Source organism: Bubalus kerabau, chromosome 19 (genome assembly GCF_029407905.1).
Source record: "Bubalus kerabau isolate K-KA32 ecotype Philippines breed swamp buffalo chromosome 19, PCC_UOA_SB_1v2, whole genome shotgun sequence".
NCBI classification, from domain to species: Eukaryota; Metazoa; Chordata; class Mammalia; order Artiodactyla; family Bovidae; genus Bubalus; species Bubalus kerabau.
This window is the reverse complement of record NC_073642.1, coordinates 44,084,186-44,104,071: the sequence shown is the minus strand read 5'-3', so window position 1 is coordinate 44,104,071 and position 19,886 is coordinate 44,084,186. Positions and strand designations below refer to the sequence as shown.

General features: G+C 38.3%; 1 protein-coding gene and 1 long non-coding RNA gene across 2 annotated transcripts in view; both read right to left on the bottom strand.

The window, feature by feature from the left end:
• Positions 1 to 19,886, bottom strand: part of NPAS3 (neuronal PAS domain protein 3) — an 841,230-nt gene that overhangs the window by 691,158 nt on the left and 130,186 nt on the right. The window lies entirely within an intron of this gene.
• Positions 1 to 19,886, bottom strand: part of LOC129633664 (uncharacterized) — a 149,285-nt gene that overhangs the window by 10,294 nt on the left and 119,105 nt on the right. The window contains exon 2 of the long non-coding RNA XR_008705205.1: positions 11,215 to 11,383. This is a non-coding gene — a long non-coding RNA (uncharacterized LOC129633664). The remainder of the gene's footprint in view (positions 1 to 11,214; positions 11,384 to 19,886) is intronic.

Below are 19,886 nucleotides of genomic sequence, written 5' to 3'. Positions count from 1 at the left end.
ATGAATCCACTTGTATATATAGATAATAAAAAGTTGTGTTTGTATTGTTTTCTGCTTATCTTTGTACTGTAATAGAACTCCACACATTAATTCTAATTTTTTGTAATCATGTGGAATTGAAATACTTTTCCAAATAGTCATATCTAAATAGTTATTAATGTGAATGCAACATATTTCAAAATGTATAAAATGACCATATGTTACAAGATCCTGCTATGTCCCAGCTGCTTTTCTACAAAGTAACTTAAACATAATATAAGTGAAAGTGTATGTAGAGATTGAGTGCTGGTGGACCATAAACATTCATTTGTTTTTGGCCTAGGAGTATTACTATTAGGCACAATTTTCTGAGGTAAGTTATGTCAGTAGTCAATAAGGCCATTGCAATTAGTAAAAATATCCTCCCTTTTGTGTTCTAAGGTGTTTAAGTTCTGAATCTACACAACAATAATTAATTTCCATCCCACTCAATGTTCCCTCCAGGGCCTAGCTCAATGTACAGTCCAGATAACAAAAGCCACTATGGAACTTTCTGAGCAGCCAATCAAGGTGAAACATGCTGTATCCCCAAGTGTTTAGTACACAATACATGATTTTATGAACCTCTCACCTCTAGTGTATGAACACATCCCTGAAAATTAAAGTGTGAAATTCAAACACCTTTGTCCTTAAAACAAGCACAATCTGCCAAAAATGCTCTCTTCTGTGAACTTTTGGCATCACCAGGGCAGAATGCAATATCCTTTGCATTCAGCTGCCAAAGACATGAAACTAGATCCAAAAGGAAGAAGCCAGGTAAATTGTTTAGGCCCCTGACCTAACATTCTCCTTGCCATAAAAAGATTTATTCTTTAGCTTTCCAATAAATGTAGCCAATTGGAAAGGCAATATATTCATTATTCTACACACAGTGAGTAATTCAGATAAACAACCTCCAATGTTTAAAAACTGTTTTCTCATTTCTTTAATTTTCAAGGCCAGCATATAAAGGAATTATCCTCAATCCTTTCTGAAAAATGATCACTAATTCTTAAACACAGACTAAACCGGAAATAAAGAAAAATTATATACCTCTCTCTATCTCTATTTTTCAATCAGGTATGAGGTCTATTTTCCTTATTACTTAGAGTAAGTCTATAAAGATATGCAGGGAAGTTCAGTTGCTATTTTTCTTAAGACAATTGGGAAATAAGAACAACTCAATGGCAAAAAGTTTTATTACACTGTTAAAAAATATTTCCATATATAACATTTCCCCTTGGAAGGAAAGTTATGACCAACCTAGATAGCATATTCAAAAGCAGAGACTTTACTTTACCAACAAAGGTCCGTCTAGTCAAGGCTATGGTTTTTCCTGTGGTCATGTATGGATGTGAGAGTTGGACTGGGAAGAAGGCTGAGCACCAAAGAATTGATGTTTTTGAACTGTGGTGTTGGAGAAGACTCTTGAGAGTCCCTTGGACTGCAAGGAGATCCAACCAGTCCATTCTGAAGGAGATCAGCCCTGGGATTTCTTTGGAAGGAATGATGCTAAAGCTGAAACTCCAGTACTTTGGCCACCTCATGCAAAGAGTCGACTCATTGGAAAAGACTCTGATGCTGGGAGGGATTGGGGGCAAGAGGAGAAGGGGACAACAGAGGATGAGATGGCTGGATGGCATCACTGACTCGATGGACGTGAGTCTAAGTGAACTCCGGGAGTTGGTGATGGACAGGGAGGCCTGGCGTGCTGCGATTCATGGGGTCGCAAAGAGTCGGACACGACTGAGCGACTGAACTGAACTGAACTGAACACTTCCCCAGAAGAGTACTGGGTCTTGAACAAAGCTGGAAGTACTACGGTGATTCATAACATATTTATTGGTGAAACCACTATGGAAAACACTATGAAGTTCCTCAAAAAACTAAAAACAGAACTACCATATGATCTAGGAATTCAACTCCTGGGTATACATCTGAAGAAAATGACAACCCTAGTTCAAAACAATACATGCACTACAGTGTTCATAGCACAGTCAAGATATGGAATCAACCTAAGTGTTCCTCAACAGATGAATGGACAAAAAGGGTGTGGTATATCCAGTTCAGTTGCATCTGACTCTACGACGCCACGGACTGCTGATGCATATATATACATACACACAATGGAATATTACTCAGCCATAAGAAAGAATGAAATTTTTCCATTTGTGCGAACATGGTTGGACCTGGAAGTATCACGGTTAATGAAATAAGTCAAACAGAGAAATATAAAAATGCACATTATCACTTATATGTGGAATCTGAAAAAATGAAACAAACAAAGGAATTTAACAGAAACAGACTCACAGATATAGAGAACTAGTGGTTTCACCAATAGAGGGAGGGAGGAGGCAAGAGGGAATTTGGGTTAGGGAATTAAGAGGTGCAAACTCTCTACAAAATAGGTAAGCTACAAGGATATATGGTACAGCATAGGGAATAAAGCCAATATTTTTATAATAAATTTAAATGGAAAACAATTCATAAAAATATTTGGGTCACTATGCCTTTATATCTGAAACTAATATAATAATGTAAATCATCTATATTTGAATAAAACAAATCTTTTTTTTTTAATTTAGAAAAATTTTAATTTTTTCTAAAAAATCAGAGAGACAATCAGAAAAATCAGAGAGACAATCCTCCATGAGAATACTGGGTCCTAAAAATAGCGTTAAGTGCTAGGGTGACTCAAGAGTCAATTAGTCTAACTTGTATGTGCTGAGTGTCTTCTATACAATAAAACCGTAGTAGGTACCAGGGGTCGCAATGCCATGTATGTGGGAAGTTTATAATCCAGTGCAGAGACAAAAGACAATTACACAAATAAATGTTACAACAAAGCATGGGTAAGTGTCATAAGAGAGGCAGAAACCAAGCGTACAAGACAAATCTTTGTGACTTCAAATGACAGGACTCCAATTCCCCTAAATAGTTCCTTTCTTCATTCATGTATTCATTTATTCAGTCAAAATAAAAACACTTACTACCTGGCACAATGCTAAGAAAAATGGATACAGTGAGAAACAGAAGACAGAAGTCTAGTGCTTCTGAAATCTTCCTTTCAATGGAAGAGATAGCATGAAATAATTATACAAAAAGAGAAACAATAAATATACCAATAATAATAACTGACATTTATTCAGTGCTTACTATACATCAGTGAGCTACATGTTTGACATCTATATAATCTTGATAATCCTCACAGCAACATTATAATGCAGGAAAGCACTGAATTGAAGCAGATCTGGTCCATGGCATCAGACTGCCTGGATTGGAATCCTGACACTATCATCATCAGTTACGTGATCTCGGGCAAGAGACTTTATCTCTCTGTGCTTCAACTTCCTGATCCATAAAATGGAATTAATACCATGTTCTGCCAAATTTAAGATGCCATTGACAATAAGACACAACCTAATTTCAGAGACATTGAGGCAAAGGCATCTGAGACTCTACTAAATAAGGTAACAATGTAAAGTAACAACTATCACATATGGTTGTGGTGAGGGTCAAAGAAAAATACAGAGCACCTAGAAGGGTGCCCGGCCTGAGTGTTAAGCTATTTTTGGCTATTATTATTTTATGTATACCCATTTTTAAAAGAGAAAAACAGATTTACAACAATATTAAGTGATATAACAAAAGTCCAGGTCTATTATAATTCATAACAAAAAATTAATCTAGAGTTCAAAAAGCACTATTCAGCTCAGTTCAGTCGCTCAGTCATGTCTGACTCTTTGCGACCCCATGAATCGCAGCACGCCAGGCCTCCCTGTCCATCACCAACTCCCGGAGTTCACCCTGACTCACGTCCATCGAGTCAGTGATGCCATCCAGCCATCTCATCCTCTGTCGTCCCTTTCTCCTCCTGCCCCCAATCCCTCCCAGCATCAGAGTGTTTTCCAATGAGTCAACTCTTCGCATAAGGTGGCCAAAGTACTGGAGTTTCAGCTTTAGCATCATTCCTTCCAAAGAACACCCAAGACTGATCTCCTTTAGAATGGACTGGGTGGATCTCCTTGCAGTCCAAGGGACTCTTAAGTACACAGATATTCAAGTTACAAACTAAAGAATGAACAAGTGGAATTAACAAGATAAAGGTTGGGAGAATTCTGTTCCAGAAACAGAAGAGCATGTGTGAAAGTCATAGGCAGGAAGACCAAAGCATGGGCAAAGATGAGAAAAAAAGCCACTACAACAAGAGAACAGAAGGCAAACTGGCAACAACAGGGATAAGGGCTGGAGCAGCAACCACAGCAAGACCCTGCAGGGCCTTCCCTTCCCTGATGAGGAAGTGTCACTTTTATCCTGACACTAGTGAGAAGTCAGGAAGGGTACTGGTGCTGGCTTTGCACTGCTTAAGATTAACTGCAGGAAGGGCTAACTGCAGTTCAAGGGCTAATGTGGTAATTTAGGAATGAGAAGATGCTGGCCTGGGCTAGCGCAGGTATTCCCAACCTGAGCATGGCTGCCAGTTGAAACTGGATCATTCTGTGTTTGGGGGGCTTTCCTGTACATTACAGAATGCATAACAGCATCCCTGGTTTCTGCCCACTGGATATCAGTAGCAATCCCTATGATAGCCAAAAATGTTTCCATGTCTCCAGCTCTTGCCAAATGCCCACCTGGGACACAACGGCCCCTAGATGAGAACCACTGGACTGGAGTGATCTCCAGGGAATTTGAGAGAGGGAGATAGACTCTGGAAATACTAAAGAAAAAAGGCAATGGAGCTTACTGATGAACTGGATATAGGATGAAGGAGAAGCAAGAAGGAAAAATACATTCCTAGCTAGGATTTCTGATCGTATAACTCAATAGGTGGTGATGCCATGCACTAAGATAGGAAACACTGGAACTGGATCAGACGTGAGTGGCAAATCATGAGTTCCGTTTCAGAGCTATGATACTGAAGTGGTCCTGATGCTGCATATACACTTTGATATTCAGATAGAATAGCAGAAAGGAAATCTGGTGAGAGAGCAAAATACTTGAGAGTCACAAAAAGAGATGACAATTGAAGGTATCCATGCAAAAAAAAGTTTCACTTAAAAAACACTTACATTCTATTGCTTCATTGCTGGAGACCAGACATCTCTACAATAAAATTATAAAAGCCCTTCAGTATTGCAAGATAATGTCTTACAAAACTATTGCAGTATTTTCAGCCAAACAGGTCTCCAAATGCACAGGCACAACCAGAGTGTACTTACACTGGAGAGAGAGAGTTAAGCGAAATACAACGGAAAAGGACACATGGTTCACCTCAATCAAGGACACTATTTTAGAGACTTAATTTGCAAAGCAAAGTTTAAAACGAAGATCAAGAGTGACTTTTTTTGGTCTCTACTTGTCTTTTTGCAGAAATCAGGGATTGCCTATTCCAGCATCTTGAATTATATTCTGATTGCAGCTACCTTGACTGAGGCCCCAGCATTCCTCATCAGAGCTCGGATTCACTTGATTTCTTTCCTAGTGGTGTATGATAAACATAAGAAAGTTCAATTCTTAATCACTTCAGACTTCTAGAAATTTTAAGACAGAGTCCATGACCTTGGGGATGGCTTGCTGAAAGAAAGAAAGAAAAAAAAAAAAGAAAACCCTAGCTTAGTTCTATTCTTTAGCTCCCAAGTCTTAACCTTGACTCACACTGTCCCTCACTGCCAAAGGAACCAAGAACATCTGCTGTTCCTCAGCAGCTCTCTTCCAAAGAGTTTCCTTGGCCAGCATTATAACATAGTCCAACGAGGCCCTTATATGAGACAGGTGTGTGTGTGCCTATGACTTCTCAAAATATTCTCCATTCAATCAAGAACTCACTTGGCTATCTTTGAGGCAATGTTATTTTACACAAGAATCTTTACTACTTTTCTTTTAAAATATCTAGGGATAATGCCAGATTAACTTCAAATGAATATAACACAAGGGGGAAATGACACCCATCCATATACACTTTGAAAGGCATGATTCCTTTTCTCATTATGTAGGTAACTGTACCTTGCAAAAATCTCAACTTCTTGGAGTTTAAAACTACAGTCATTTTTCATCTTCTGAACATTAACACAGGTAACACAAAATAGGAGTATCTATGTGAGACCTTCATTAAAGTCACAAACAAACTGAATCTTGGAAAGAAACAGTGAGAGAGCAGTACCAACCTGGGATCAGAAAAGATTTGCTTATAAACTCTGAGGAGGGAAATGGCTCCTACCTTTATCTCTGATATTTTAGGGTGTATTCTTGTTTCCAGTTCTTCTGCTATACTAGAAGTGTTCATGATAAGAATTCTGAAAAGGCTAACAGGATAATCTTGATTGGCTACAAATTCTAAATACAACCCTTTGGGGAGAAGAATAGGTAGGGAAGGTCAACCTAGAGAGTATTTCCATATTTCCTTTTCATTCATTCATTCACTCACTCAAACAGTTCTTGAAAGCCAACTGTATGACAGTCACAGGCATTCAAGGATGACTGAGACATGATCAAAAATGTTACAACTCAGTAAAAGGCAATAAATAAGTCAGACTGTCTTTTGGTTTCAGATTGCCTAGGAATCATCCTTATTTTCACATCACACAGAAACCTCAAAACACAAAACTAAGATTTTCACTTTCGCCGGCCAGCTTGACTCTCCCAGTGGTGTTTGCTCTTGTTAAATGGCACCACCCACTGTCCACATCAAAACACTGAAGCATCCTGGATTTCTTCCCATAACTTCCTCAGATATCCAATCACTTACAAATTCTCTTATTCCTAATCATCTCTATAATTGACTTCTATCCATGTGGGCTACCATCTACTATAAGTCACCATCATCTTTCCTGAATCACTGTAGTAACCTCCTAACTCCTCTTTGTGGCCCATTTCCAATCTTTTCTCATCACAATAATCAGAGAAACCTTTATCTGCTCAGGTTTCTCTTCTACTCACACTTACATGTCTTCCCACTGCTATTAGAACAAGCACCAAACTCATCAACATGTTGCAAAGGCTTTGCATGAACAGATCCTATCTCTTCTCCAATTCCACACCCTGAATTTACACTCCAGCCATAGGAAGACTGTCAGATCCTCTCTCCATCAACTCCTCAGGGCCTTTCCTCCTGGGATCATTCCCATTCCCCTCTTCTCCCTTTCCTAGATAAGACCTACTCATCCTTCCATTCTCCCACCAGCAGTCACTTCCTCTTAAAGTCTGAGTCAAGCATCCTTCTGAAATGCTCTGTGGCACCCTATTCTTCCCAAGTACCAATCATAACTAGGTTCGAATTGCTTGTTTAAACTATGTTTCTAACTAAAGTATAAGCTTCAAGAGGGCAGGAAAAGCAGTTCAGGATACCATGAAACTACAAAGAAAATAATGGTTAATTATATCTCAAATCAAGGACAGTGTCATTGGATAAGGAGTCCTTCAGACAAGTCATTAAAAGTGAGAGTTCTCAAGGATACTGGCAGTAATGAGGTGGGTGTGTTGGACAAAACTAACATCATGGGGAAAATGCTAAATCATAAAGCAGTACAGCAACTTACAATGCACACACACACACATATGTATATATAATGTGAGGAGTGGAGGAAGACTGTGAGGCTGAAGAATTCAGCAAGGGTCAGAACACAGAACTGCTTAAAGCTAATCCAAGGAATTTCACCATTGTATTTTGACAATGAGGAGTCATTAAAGGATTATAAGCAATGAAGAGAAGTGAGTTTTGTGCACTTTAGGAATACTCTGAATTCAATGCCGAGTACAATTACAAGATTACCAGGAACACGTCACAGAGAGTAATAAGGACACTCTGCAGGCTTTGGCCAGGAGATCACATGGGTCTGAACTTGGCATAAAGAGATATGATAAGGTGGATGAAAAAGCATGTGATTTAAGTCCTCCTGGGCTTAGATGAGCTGTAGGAGAGAGCATAGAGTGAGACAGCAAAAATCCAAGGATAAATTTCTTAAGTTCATCAAAAGACACAGGAGAACTAGGGGGAAAGGGAGCCATAAAGGGAACTTAAAGGGAGGCGGTAGGATTCCCAAACAGTGGAGTTACTGAACTCAAAGGAAGAGAAGTTTTGTGGTAGAAGGTACTTGTCCACAAAGTCAAAAGAGGGGAGTTAAAGAGCCTGTGGAATGTTGATGATAAGTGGGCAGTGCCAGAGAATTCCCTCAAAGTAGAAGGATGGGAGACAGTGGGGAACCAAGAGCCAGATTCCCATGGAGTAACAGAAATTTAGTGGCACCCCACTCCAGTACTCTTGCCTGGAAAATCCCATGGGTGGAGGAGCCTGGCAGGCTGCAGTCTATGAGGTCGCTAAGAGTCCGACACGACTGAGCGACTTCACTTTCACTTTTCACTTTCATGCATTGGAGAATGAAATGGCAGCCCACTCCAGTGTTCTTGCCTGGAGAATCCCAGGGACGGGGGAGCCTGGTGGGCTGCCGTCTATAGGGTCACACAGAGTCGGACATGACTGAAGTGACTTAGCAGCAGCAGCAGAGCATTCATTGTAGCTTTGTGAAACTTGGCTGTGAAGGAAAGAAAATACAACTAGAAATGGACATAGAGTGAAGAGAAGTTGTCTTAATGCTGGGAAGGTTTGAGCCAGCTTACATGTTAGCATGAAAGAGCAGAAGGAGAAATTATAAATGACCACTGGATGAGACCAGATCCCCATGTGGACAATTACAAACTGAATATAAAGGAAAGAGTCTGGAACCCAGAGCAGAAAAAATTTCAAAATGATTATATGCCTAACATTGTCAAATTCAAGGGTAATAAAAGTTAAATATGATAAGAATAATAAAATTATACTATAACAGTTGGGCAATGGCAACCCACTCCAGTACTCTTGCCTGGAGAATCCCAGGGACAGCAGAGCCTGGTGGGCTGCCGTCTATGGGGTCGCACAGAGTCGGACACGACTGAAGTGACTTAGCAGCAGCAGCAACACAACTATATGCCCACTCATTTTACTGCTACATTTTGTTTTGCTACTATCTTTAAGTTTGGTTTTCTAGGGATATTAAAATGACGTTGTTTATTTAAACTGCCTGTAAAATAAAATATGCCATGAGATATTGCTTAATCTGATGTAACTGAAGAAAGGGCTTGAAAAACAAAGGGAGCTGAGAGGGATTCCAGAGAAAAGTGTTGAAAATATCAAACTACTCACATATTTGTTACTGTGAAAAGACAATCAGGAAAAATATTAAATGTATTTTTAAAAACTAAAATGACAATATTTTCTGTTAATAAATTTAAAATCTAGACCCAACATATGCAATTGCCATCTTCCAAAAAGGATCCGTGTGATTTATTCATTCAGTCGATTTTTCACTCATCCATCATTCATTGATTACTTATTGAATGCTCTGTATACTTCCTTATACCTGTGGGAAGAGAGGGAGATTTCAAGAAGAAAGCTCTTATAGGTTAAATAATTTATTATACTATTGGTAGGAAAGCCATACACACACGTGGTAGCCACAGCAGAACCACAGAGAAACAAAGATATAAATGAAGAGCATTGTAGGGTTTGTCTGAATATATGTTTAAAAGGAAAGAAATGGTTTCAGATGGGGGCAGATTTTGGAAGATTGTTCACTTGCTTTTTACATGCAATGAAAACAGGCTGACAGAAAGTAAAGGAGAATATTGGTAAGGAGGAAGCCTGCACACAGATACGTGTAACCCCAGACAAAAGACTTTTCCTTTTTGTCATTTGAATCACTAATCATATTTTATAGTAGCCATTTAATTTTAATTTTTTCCTCGCTGACATTAAATAAAAATGTTAACAAGTTACCAATTAGACAACATAAAAGCATTATTAAGCATAACCTTCCAAACTACTCAATGTTTAAAAGATAAAATTTGAAGTTACATTAACATTTTCTTCAAATGATATTGCAGAAATATGAAATCGTGAAAGAATTTTTCTCAAATCAAAAGACAGTAATTTATATTATGGGAGGGACTTTTTGTCCCATTATCCCACTAAGTCAGATTTACTCCCTTTTCCTATTTAACGCCTGTTCTCCATATCTGAACCTACACAATCTGATTTTCTGCCATCACTTCCTCCACTTAGTGCCCAGTCCTTATTATGGATGAGTTCAATATTCACGTGAGTAACTAAAAATACTTCCTTCCTCTGCCTGCCCCCGACCCGTTTTTTTGTTGGTTTGTTTTGTTTCCATAAATATACACAAACCATGTACTTTCATTATACACCTACACATTCATACTAATGACCTTGCAATCTTTGAGTACTCAAGTTTCAAATTTATCTAATTTGGTTCCCTGGTTGTTCAATCTGAAATCACCACCTCCCAGTGCTATTTCCCTCAATCAGGAGAAAATAAATGCCATGTGAGTCAGCTTGAAGACTAAGGCTTAACATCCAACAATCTTTTTATTTGAGGAGTATTCTCACAATATTAAAGTGATGGCAAAATGAGGTATATGCAAAAACGTTCCTGTATTTCCTGACAGACCTGGTAACAAGCATATGAAATTTTCTAGCTTCAAGTCTATAGCCACATGCTTATACAATTACCTCTAACCTACCAGTTCTACTGAATTCAATAAAACATTTCACTCACCCCTCCCCTGTCCTTTACTTGAGGGTTAAAATGTGGAAGGTTATTTGCTACATTAAGAATATGTTCACTCTTATAAACTCTAAGAATTAACTACAAAGATTAACTGCGTTGTTAATGGAGATAACCCAACCTCCAGGTAAAACAGTTCTCTCCCTTTTCTCAACAAAACTGACACCTGTCAGTTTTACTCAATGACTCAGACTTCAGCCTTGTCTGAGAGGACCATATTTTTAAACCAAGTTTTCACAAGAGATTTTAAGATGCCAAAACCATCAAGAATTCTCTCTCTTACTCTCTCTCACTCCAATCTTGTATTAGAAAGTATTCTCCACAAATATCAAATTTACCAGATGGCCTCTGTTCTATTTATGTGTTCTAATTTCTCTGACCATCTCTCAAAATCCCCTGCTTTGACTTTTCTTTTAGCTCCCATCTTCATTCCAGACAAATTTCCATCAAATATTCAGCCACTCTCCCCTCTTACTACTTTTCTCCCTTTCCTTTAATCTGGCTCCCAAATTCTGCCTACTTAAGATTGACAGTTAAGGTAAGCAGGACATGACAAGGAATCAAATCTAAGAAAACATACCTTCTACTCATTTCTCTCTCTTCTCTCCCCACCTCTGTGAGAAGCACCGTGTGCCTCAGTATACTGTGCGCTGGGGCATCACTGCAGAAACTACTGTGCACGTGTCTGCTTCAGGCTCTCACTGTCCCGCGCAGCTGATGCTCATCATGCTCTTCCCTGACATCTGGAACTATATTAAACATCGCTGTGCTCAGACACTCAGTCAGGTCTGACTCTTTCTGACCCCATGGACTGTAGCCGACCAGGCTCCTCTGTCCACGGGATTTTTCAGGCAAGAATACTGGAGTGGGTTGCCATTTCCTCCTCCAGGGGATCGTCCCGATCCAAGGATCAAACCCGCACCTCTTATATATCCTGCCTTGGCAGGCAGATTCTTTCCTCAAAGTGTTCCCTTATCATCTTAACTGCTTTTTTTCCTCCTCTTTCTCTAGCCCCCTCTGAGTGATTCACTGCAGTTTATTTAGGTTATCAGCAGCAGTCCACAAACCATATCCAGCAGGGCATAGAGACCAGGATGGAAACCCAAGAGGTGAGACTGAGAGTGACTGCACGAGAGCTGCAGCATCAGGGTCTCCTGTAGAGCTGCTGCTGCTGAGTTGCTTCAGTCGTGTCCGACTCTGTGCGACCCCATGGACGGCAGCCCACCAGGCTGCCCCGTCCCTGGGATTCTCCAGGCAAGAACACTGGAGTGGGTTGCCATTTCCTTTTCCAATGCATGAAAGTAAAAAGTCAAAGTGAACTAGCTCAGTCGTGTCCGACTCTTCGCGACCCCATGGACTGCAGCCCACCAGGCTCCTCCGTCCATGGGATTTTCCAGGCAAGAGTACTGGAGTGGGTTGCCATTGCCTTCTCCAATTCTGCTACTCAAAAAGATAAGACTTACTGTGCATTGGGAAAATGGTGGCTTCATGCCTATATAATACCTAATACAGGTATATTTCATAAAAGTACTTAAGTTTATTTATTGAAATGCTTCATTTATTAAAGATGAATACCCTCATGCCTCTCAACTACACAAAATAAATTTCAAAAGAATACTTCATCTTTCTTCTTTCCAAAGACATCATGACTCTGGAACATCAGAGTAGCGACATCTCTGGAATGATGGAACAAACAGTGCCATCATTACTGGAAATATAGGAGAGTAGAAAACTCTAGATAGACTCATCAATTTAATAAAATATTGCCATATATCCATACCAGTTTTTAACTAATCTCATCTCTGCCTCCACCTGGTGCAACATCTTAGCAGGGCCTAGGACACTCCTCCTGTGGCCCATGTTGTGGTGTCCAGTGTCCAGGCTAGTCTGTTGTTAAACCTTTGAACATCACTCATGGATGGAAATAATCCATTTTTCAATCAGAAGGCAGTACATTTTTGAAATCCTTGCCTATTTTTCCACTTCCTATATCTCATCTATTATCTTCCAAGTCTGCTGTTTTATTCTGACGTTGTCCATGTAAAGGACAGTCCTTCTAGGAAGTTTTCTTAATTAACTTCCGCTGTCTTCCACCAACCAACACAAATTCAGGCCCATTAACATACTCTTTTAAAGCTCAAATTTGATTCTACACATTTACTACTTGATATTTTGATTTCATCCTTCCCTACTCTATTTCCTTTTGGGACCAAAGATGTCACCCAAAACCTGCATATGGTCAGCATAGAAGTGATACGCGTAAAGAGAAAGAAAAAAAGAATAAAGAATAGGATTTGATGCAAGTCTTTTATCTTAGACACCAACTGATTTTAAAATGAAAATCAGTCTGTTCCATATCTTTTACCTGACCCTGTATCCTATAAAGACCACCACTTCAGCAAACAGGAAACTCAACACTTCCAAGTGCCAGTGCTCAACACAGAGGGGTGCATTCACAAGGATGGTGAAGCAAGAAAAGGCTTCTTCAGGCTGATTAACTTTGCCAGTTTTAAATACTCATACTATGACTATTCTTAATATAGTATAAGGGTTTCCCTGGTGGCTCAGATGGTAAAGCGTCTGCCTGCAGTGCGGGAAACCCAGGTTCGATCCCTGGGTTGGGAAGATCCCCTGGAGAAGGAAATGGCAACCCACTCCAGTATTCTTCCCTGGAAAATTCCATGGACAGAGGAGCCTGGTAGGCTACAGTCCATGGGGTCGTAAAGAGTCAGACACAACTGAGCGACTTCACTTCACTTCAATATAGTATAAAAGCAATCACATCCAATGCCCTATTATTAAGGCTGTCAACATCCCTTCCCAGGAGACAAGTGTCTTCCCATCTAGGAAGGGCCTGCTCTTCAACCAGATGTGTTTCTATTTGGAGATCAACAAGGGAGAAGCTGTACTCGTTATGGCAGTGAAATGGAGCCTGATGATCAGTGGCATGGCAGATGTCACAGTCCAACTGCCCTCATACTCTACTCTGGAATAACTGGTCAGTGACATGAAAACATTAAAATGTATATAATTTTCCAGTGAAAACGAAAATGTAAGATATTCAGGTATATAGATGAAGCATTTTTTTTCCTATGTCACTTGGCTCATGGAATCTTAGTTCCCTGACCAGGGATCAAGCCCAGGTCCCATAAGTGAAAACACTGAGGACTAACCATGGACCATGAGGGAATTCCCTCTATGAAGCATCTTCATGAACCTCCTAAGATCTGCCAGTTGGAAATGGTAACAAAGTTGATTACAGAACAAATACTTTCCCAAGTGAAGAAAAGCAACTGTTAGAGTTGGGGTAGACTGTATTGACATAGGCACTTGAAATATTTGCAAGTAACACAAACTTATTATCTCTTTTCAATACTGAGCATTTCCTAAGAGCCAGCCATTGAAGAGTGTGCACAGGTTACACTGTTAAACAAAATCCATTCTCTGCCCTCAAAGAACTTATGGTCTTAAAGGGATGGCTAGTAACTTCCCCTTGTGGCTCAGCTGGTAAAGAATCCACCTGCAATGTGGGAAACTCCAGTTCGATTCCTGGGTGGGGAAGATCCCCTGGAGAAAGCAAAGGCTACCCACTCTAGTATTCTGGCCTGGAGAATGCCATGGACTGTACAGTTCATGGAGTTGCAAAGAGTCAGACACAACTGAATGACTTCTACTTGAGTAAACAGAAAATTGCAAATCAGGGTGATACTGCCACAAAGGGATAAGAACAGGGTGCCATGGAAGGACTTAGGAGTCAGTGACTAACAAAGGCTTAGAAAACCTAGGAAGACTTCTTAATGGAAACATGACCAAAGAGATTTTAAATGCATTATCCAGGTAAAGAGGCTGGGGGTGAGGGAAGTGAATTCATGATATATTGTACAATAATATTTTAAAATATTAAAAATAAGATTCATTCAATGAAAAGCAGTGTCAGTCTCACTATTCAAGATAGGGTATGCAGCTATTTCTGATGCGGAGAGAAAAATAGAATGCCATTTTAAAAATCACATTCAAATATACCCCAGGGCTAACATCTTCCTGGGATTCATGCACAATTATTTATTTGTTGCTTGGCAGAGTATCTTATCACTAGCCAACACACCTGTTATGCCACAACATTTACATAGAAAAATCACGTTGTTTTACTGAGAAATCTTGCTGTCCTTTAAAATGCCTAAGATGTTTAGAAATGATAAAGACTGATTCATGAGCATTTAGATTATAAAGATTTTATTCATGCCATTCTTGAATTTCTTGTAATATTTCTCCATCAATTCATCCACTCATCTATAGTATCTGAAAATAGCACAATAATTGCTCTAGTCCCGTGAATTTCTGCTGCATTCAGTTATTACTGTGTTTGAAGAGTTCTGAACTAGGGCAAATGAATACATGCAAGCAAACCCATCATAAGGTATTCTTTGGTTACCTAACTACTATTCTTTCTTTGCATTGTTGAAACAGATTCATGTCTCAGGTTAGACAGTATAAAGTTAGGAGTCAGGAGTCAAGGACAAAAACAGGAGCTAAAAACCCTTGCTTTACCATTTACTAGCTCCAAGCTTCTATGTCCACATTGTGAAGTAAGGACACTAATAGTTACTACTTTTTAAAACAATGTATAAAGTGTTTAATCCATCATCTGACACTCCAACATCACAGATGAAGCTGTTTTTGTATTACTTAAATACAAAGGTCAGTTATAAAAATTTAAGTAAAACTTTGTTTTGATTCACTCAGATAAGTAAGACTCAGAAGTCTTGTCATTTCCCTGACAATGTTTTGTTGAAGCATGCATCCAAGAAAATCCAGTCTGGCAATCAATAAAATTCACATAACCAGTCCTCAACAAAATACTAGCCAGTCAAATCCAAAGTGTATAAAAATGACTATACCCAATGTGAGCTCCAGATTCAACTCAATCTCTATAAAAATTCTAACAGCCTCTTGTGGAGAAATGGAAAAGCCAATCCCGACATTCACTGGAATGTCAAATAACCCCTAATGATCAAAATAGTAGTTGGAAGACTCACACTTCCTGGTTTCAAAACTTACAATAAAGCATAGACATCAAAAGAGTGAGGTACTTGCATGAGGATAGACATACGGACCAATGGAATAGAACTGAGATTTCAGAAATAAACCCATTCATCTCTGGCCAGCTGATTCTAGATAAGGGTGACAGGTCTACTTAATGGAAAGAACAGTGTTTTCAACAAATGGTTCTAGAACAACCAAATAAAAAAGAAAGAAGTTGGGCCCTATTATCATACCACATGTAAGAATGAACTCAAAATGGATCAACAACCCAAATACAATAACTAAGATTATCAAACTGTCCAAAGAAAACAAAAGAAATTCTTTAAGACCTTCAATTTGGCATCATTCTTAAATATGACACTAAAAGCATGAAAAACAAAACAAAAATTAGAAAAACTAGACTTTAAAACCAAAACCTTTCAAAAACTATAGGACATTACTATAAAAATCATAATAGTTAAAAGAAAACCTAGAGAAAGGAAGAAAATATTTATAAATCATTTATCTGTTAAGAGTTTAATATGCAGACTACATAAAGAACTAAACAAAACGACAACCCAGTTTAAAAGGCAAAGAACTTGAATAGACATTTCTTTGAAAACAGGTATAAATAGTCCATACGCCCATGAAAAGACGCTCACAATCATTAGTCATTAGGGAAATGTAAATTCAAACCATAATGAGATATCATTTCACACACACTGGATGGCTATAATCAAAACAAAAACAAAACATGGAAAATAACAAGTTCTGGTGAGGATACAGAGAAATTGGAAGCCTAATACTTTCAGGTGGGAATGTAAAATGGTACATCTGCTATGGAAATCAGTTTGGCAGTTCCTCAAATACTTAAATGCAAGATTGCCACATGACCCAGCTATACTACTCCAAGGTGTATACTCAAAAGAATTAAAAACAGGACTGAAACAGATACTTGTACACCAATGTAATGTCCATTGCAGCATTATTCACAATAGAGAAAAGTTGGAAATAATCCAGTGTCCATCAACACAATCAATAACATACAATATGTGGAATATACATGCAGTGGAATGTTATCAGCCATAAAAAAAAAACAATGTTTTAATACATGCTACAACCCCTGTAGCTCAGCTGGTAAAGAATCTGCCTGCAGTGCAGGAAACCCGGATTTGATCCCTGGGTTGGGAAGATCTCCTGGAGAAGGAAATGGCAACCCACTCCAGTATCCTTGCCTGGAAAATCTCGTGGACAGAGAAGCCTGGTAGGCTGCAGTCCATGGGGTCGCAAAGACTTGGGCACAACTAAGCGACTAACAATATACATCTACCAAGAAAACATACTGAGTAAAATACGCCAGACACAAAAGATATTATATGATTCTACTGTATAAAATACCTAGAATAGACAAATTCATAGAGATAGAATATAGAGTTTACCAGGGAATAAAAAGTGGGGTGGCAGTGGTGGGAAATTACTGTTGAGCGGGTACAGAGTTTCTGGGGACAGGACAAAATTTTGGAAGTACATAGTGGTGATGGTTGCACAGCACTGTGAATTTAACTAAAGCCATGGAATAGTGTACATAAATGCTTCAATGGTCATTTTTACATTATGTATGTACGTGTGTGTATATATACACACACATATAATCATACCACAATTTTAAAAAATTTATACAGCTAAAATGTGCTATTGTTTGACATTTGCAACGTAGGTGCCCTTTGTCTTCACTAAGCATGTATAAATCACAATTATGTGGTAAGTTTCTAGATAAATAAGACCTTTTATCTATTCCCTCTAAAAACAGAACAGATATGTAATAAAATTAAGTGAATGAACAAATAGCAAATTCATAAATAAATGAATGAACACATGATGATAAGAACTTTGTAAGTGCTATCTCCTAGTAATTATACTAACCTTTGATTTTGTTGCTCTTCTAAAACCATATTCCAATAATGCTGCTTCAGCATTATCAAATAATTTGTTTTTAAATTTATTTTAGAGATCGAGTAGATCAAAGATGATAGTGTTAGTTGTTCAGCCATGTCTGACTCCTTGTGACTCCATGAACTGTAGACTGCCAGGCTCCTCTGTCAATGGAATTCTTAAAACTAGAATACTGGAGTGGGTTGCCAATCCCTTCTCCAAGGGATCTTCCTGAACCAGGGATCGAACCTGGGTCTCCCGCATTATAGGCAGTCTTTATCATCTGAGCCACCAGGGAAGCCCAGATCAAGGATAACACTCCACAAATACTAGGATACTTTAACTTGGTTTGTTGCTAATTACTTTTTTAAGATAATACTCTGCTGAATATGATGCCATCCCATTGGGATATTGCACATAAGATCTCAATAAGCCCAAGGCAATACCTTATGAATTAAATTCCATTTTTTTCACTCAACTTTTCAATAAAAATGAATATACTAGCATGTATTGCCACTTATTAAAACACAAAACACCTTCGTAGAGAAGCAGATTTATCACTATGCCAAAAAGTTAATTGCTTGTTACATTGTTAACAACTATGAATAAAAAACTATTTAAACATCTCTTCCATTTTATTTTGCTTCCCATTGAAACAAGTAGACGTGCTTCCTAAAGGAAAGAAATCTTTGAATGGTCAAATTTCAGTTTCAACTTGGTCAGTATGTCAAAAAAATAAAGAATAGTTTTTGTACAAACAGGTTTTTAATGAGATTATTTTCAGAAATGAAAAAACAGGCTATGTAAGTTCTAAAATTTTAAGCAATATGTATCTCATCTGATGGCAACCCTTCAAATTCTGGAAAAGCACAGGAAGAACTTTTTAGAAATGTATTTTGGGCATAATCTGATAACATACAAGAATTCTGCCTTTACTACCTACGTTTTAAATTATGTAAATCAATATGTGTCAAACACATCAGATCAATTATGGTTTTTTCTATTGATTCTTAGATATAAAAATTTTGTATAACTATCAGAGGAAAACTTCAATAATTTAGGACATACCTACATCATTAAAGTATCAGCAAAGTCAGAATTCTTTTCCACAAATGTTTCTTCTTGTTTCCTTTTCCACATCAATCTACATATAAGCGACATGAAATGACCAGTGAAGTAACCAACTTTCCCTCACGGTTGCTTAGCATCTGTGGCCATTACAGTCCACATGCTTCTCTTGCATCTCCTCTCCATGGAAACTCCTGACACACAACCTCAAATCCTACCATCCCTGCTAGTTTTTCACCTGAGCTGTCTCTAAGGTCCTCTATTGCCACTCTATCCTGATTATTCTTTCTTGCTTCCCCTCTCTTCTCCAAAATTTTTTTTTTTTTTTAATTTTATTTTATTTTTAAACTTTACATAACTGTATTAGATTTGCCAAATATCAAAATGAATCATTTCTGTATCTCACTTGCAGAACCTCCATTCAGCCTCTGATTTACCTGTAAAGACATTCCATGGAGATCAACAGACCCCTGGACTAGGTGACCAACAAACAAATCGATGGGGCCCCAAAACAGGATGGTGATTATGCATGTCAGGACATAAGTAGAAAACACAGAACTAACCAAATCCACAGGGAAAAATAAGAGATGACAGACAAGAACATTTATGTCTCTTTCTCTAGATCCCTGGGTATTACCTTGTAGTAAGTGTTGTTAAATAAATGAATGAATACATGCATGTATGATCTATGGTACCATTTTCAAAATCATTCCAGTAATAAATTACTTGGCATACATGCAAATCACTTTAGATGGAGTAATCACCAGGATAACCATACCAGGGCTCTTTCACCTGTGAGACAAGGACATTTTTAAGTTCTACATTAGAATCCTACGCAAGTACAACAGCAGTTCTTTAATTCTTTTGGTTAGGAGCATACTGAAGCATAATGTACAGAATAAGACAAGTTGATGGCTTGTAATAGCACCTGTACCTACAACTCCTAGGAGTTGTAACCTCTTAAAAAGAGTGTGACACAGTATTAATATTTTTACAATAAACTATGTCTGCAAAAATATAAAAACCACTTAAGTCCCCCCTTACCTAGGCATTTGTTCAGAATCTTAAAATATTAGGAAAGCCCAACAAAATTTTCCTGATCACCAGTGGATTCTGCAGGTAATTTCTATATATTCATCAAATAACATTTCCCAATGTTAGCAATGCTCTGCAATCATGTTTTACTACAATTAATTTATCAAGAAGAAACATTTCCTGTTAATAATTGCC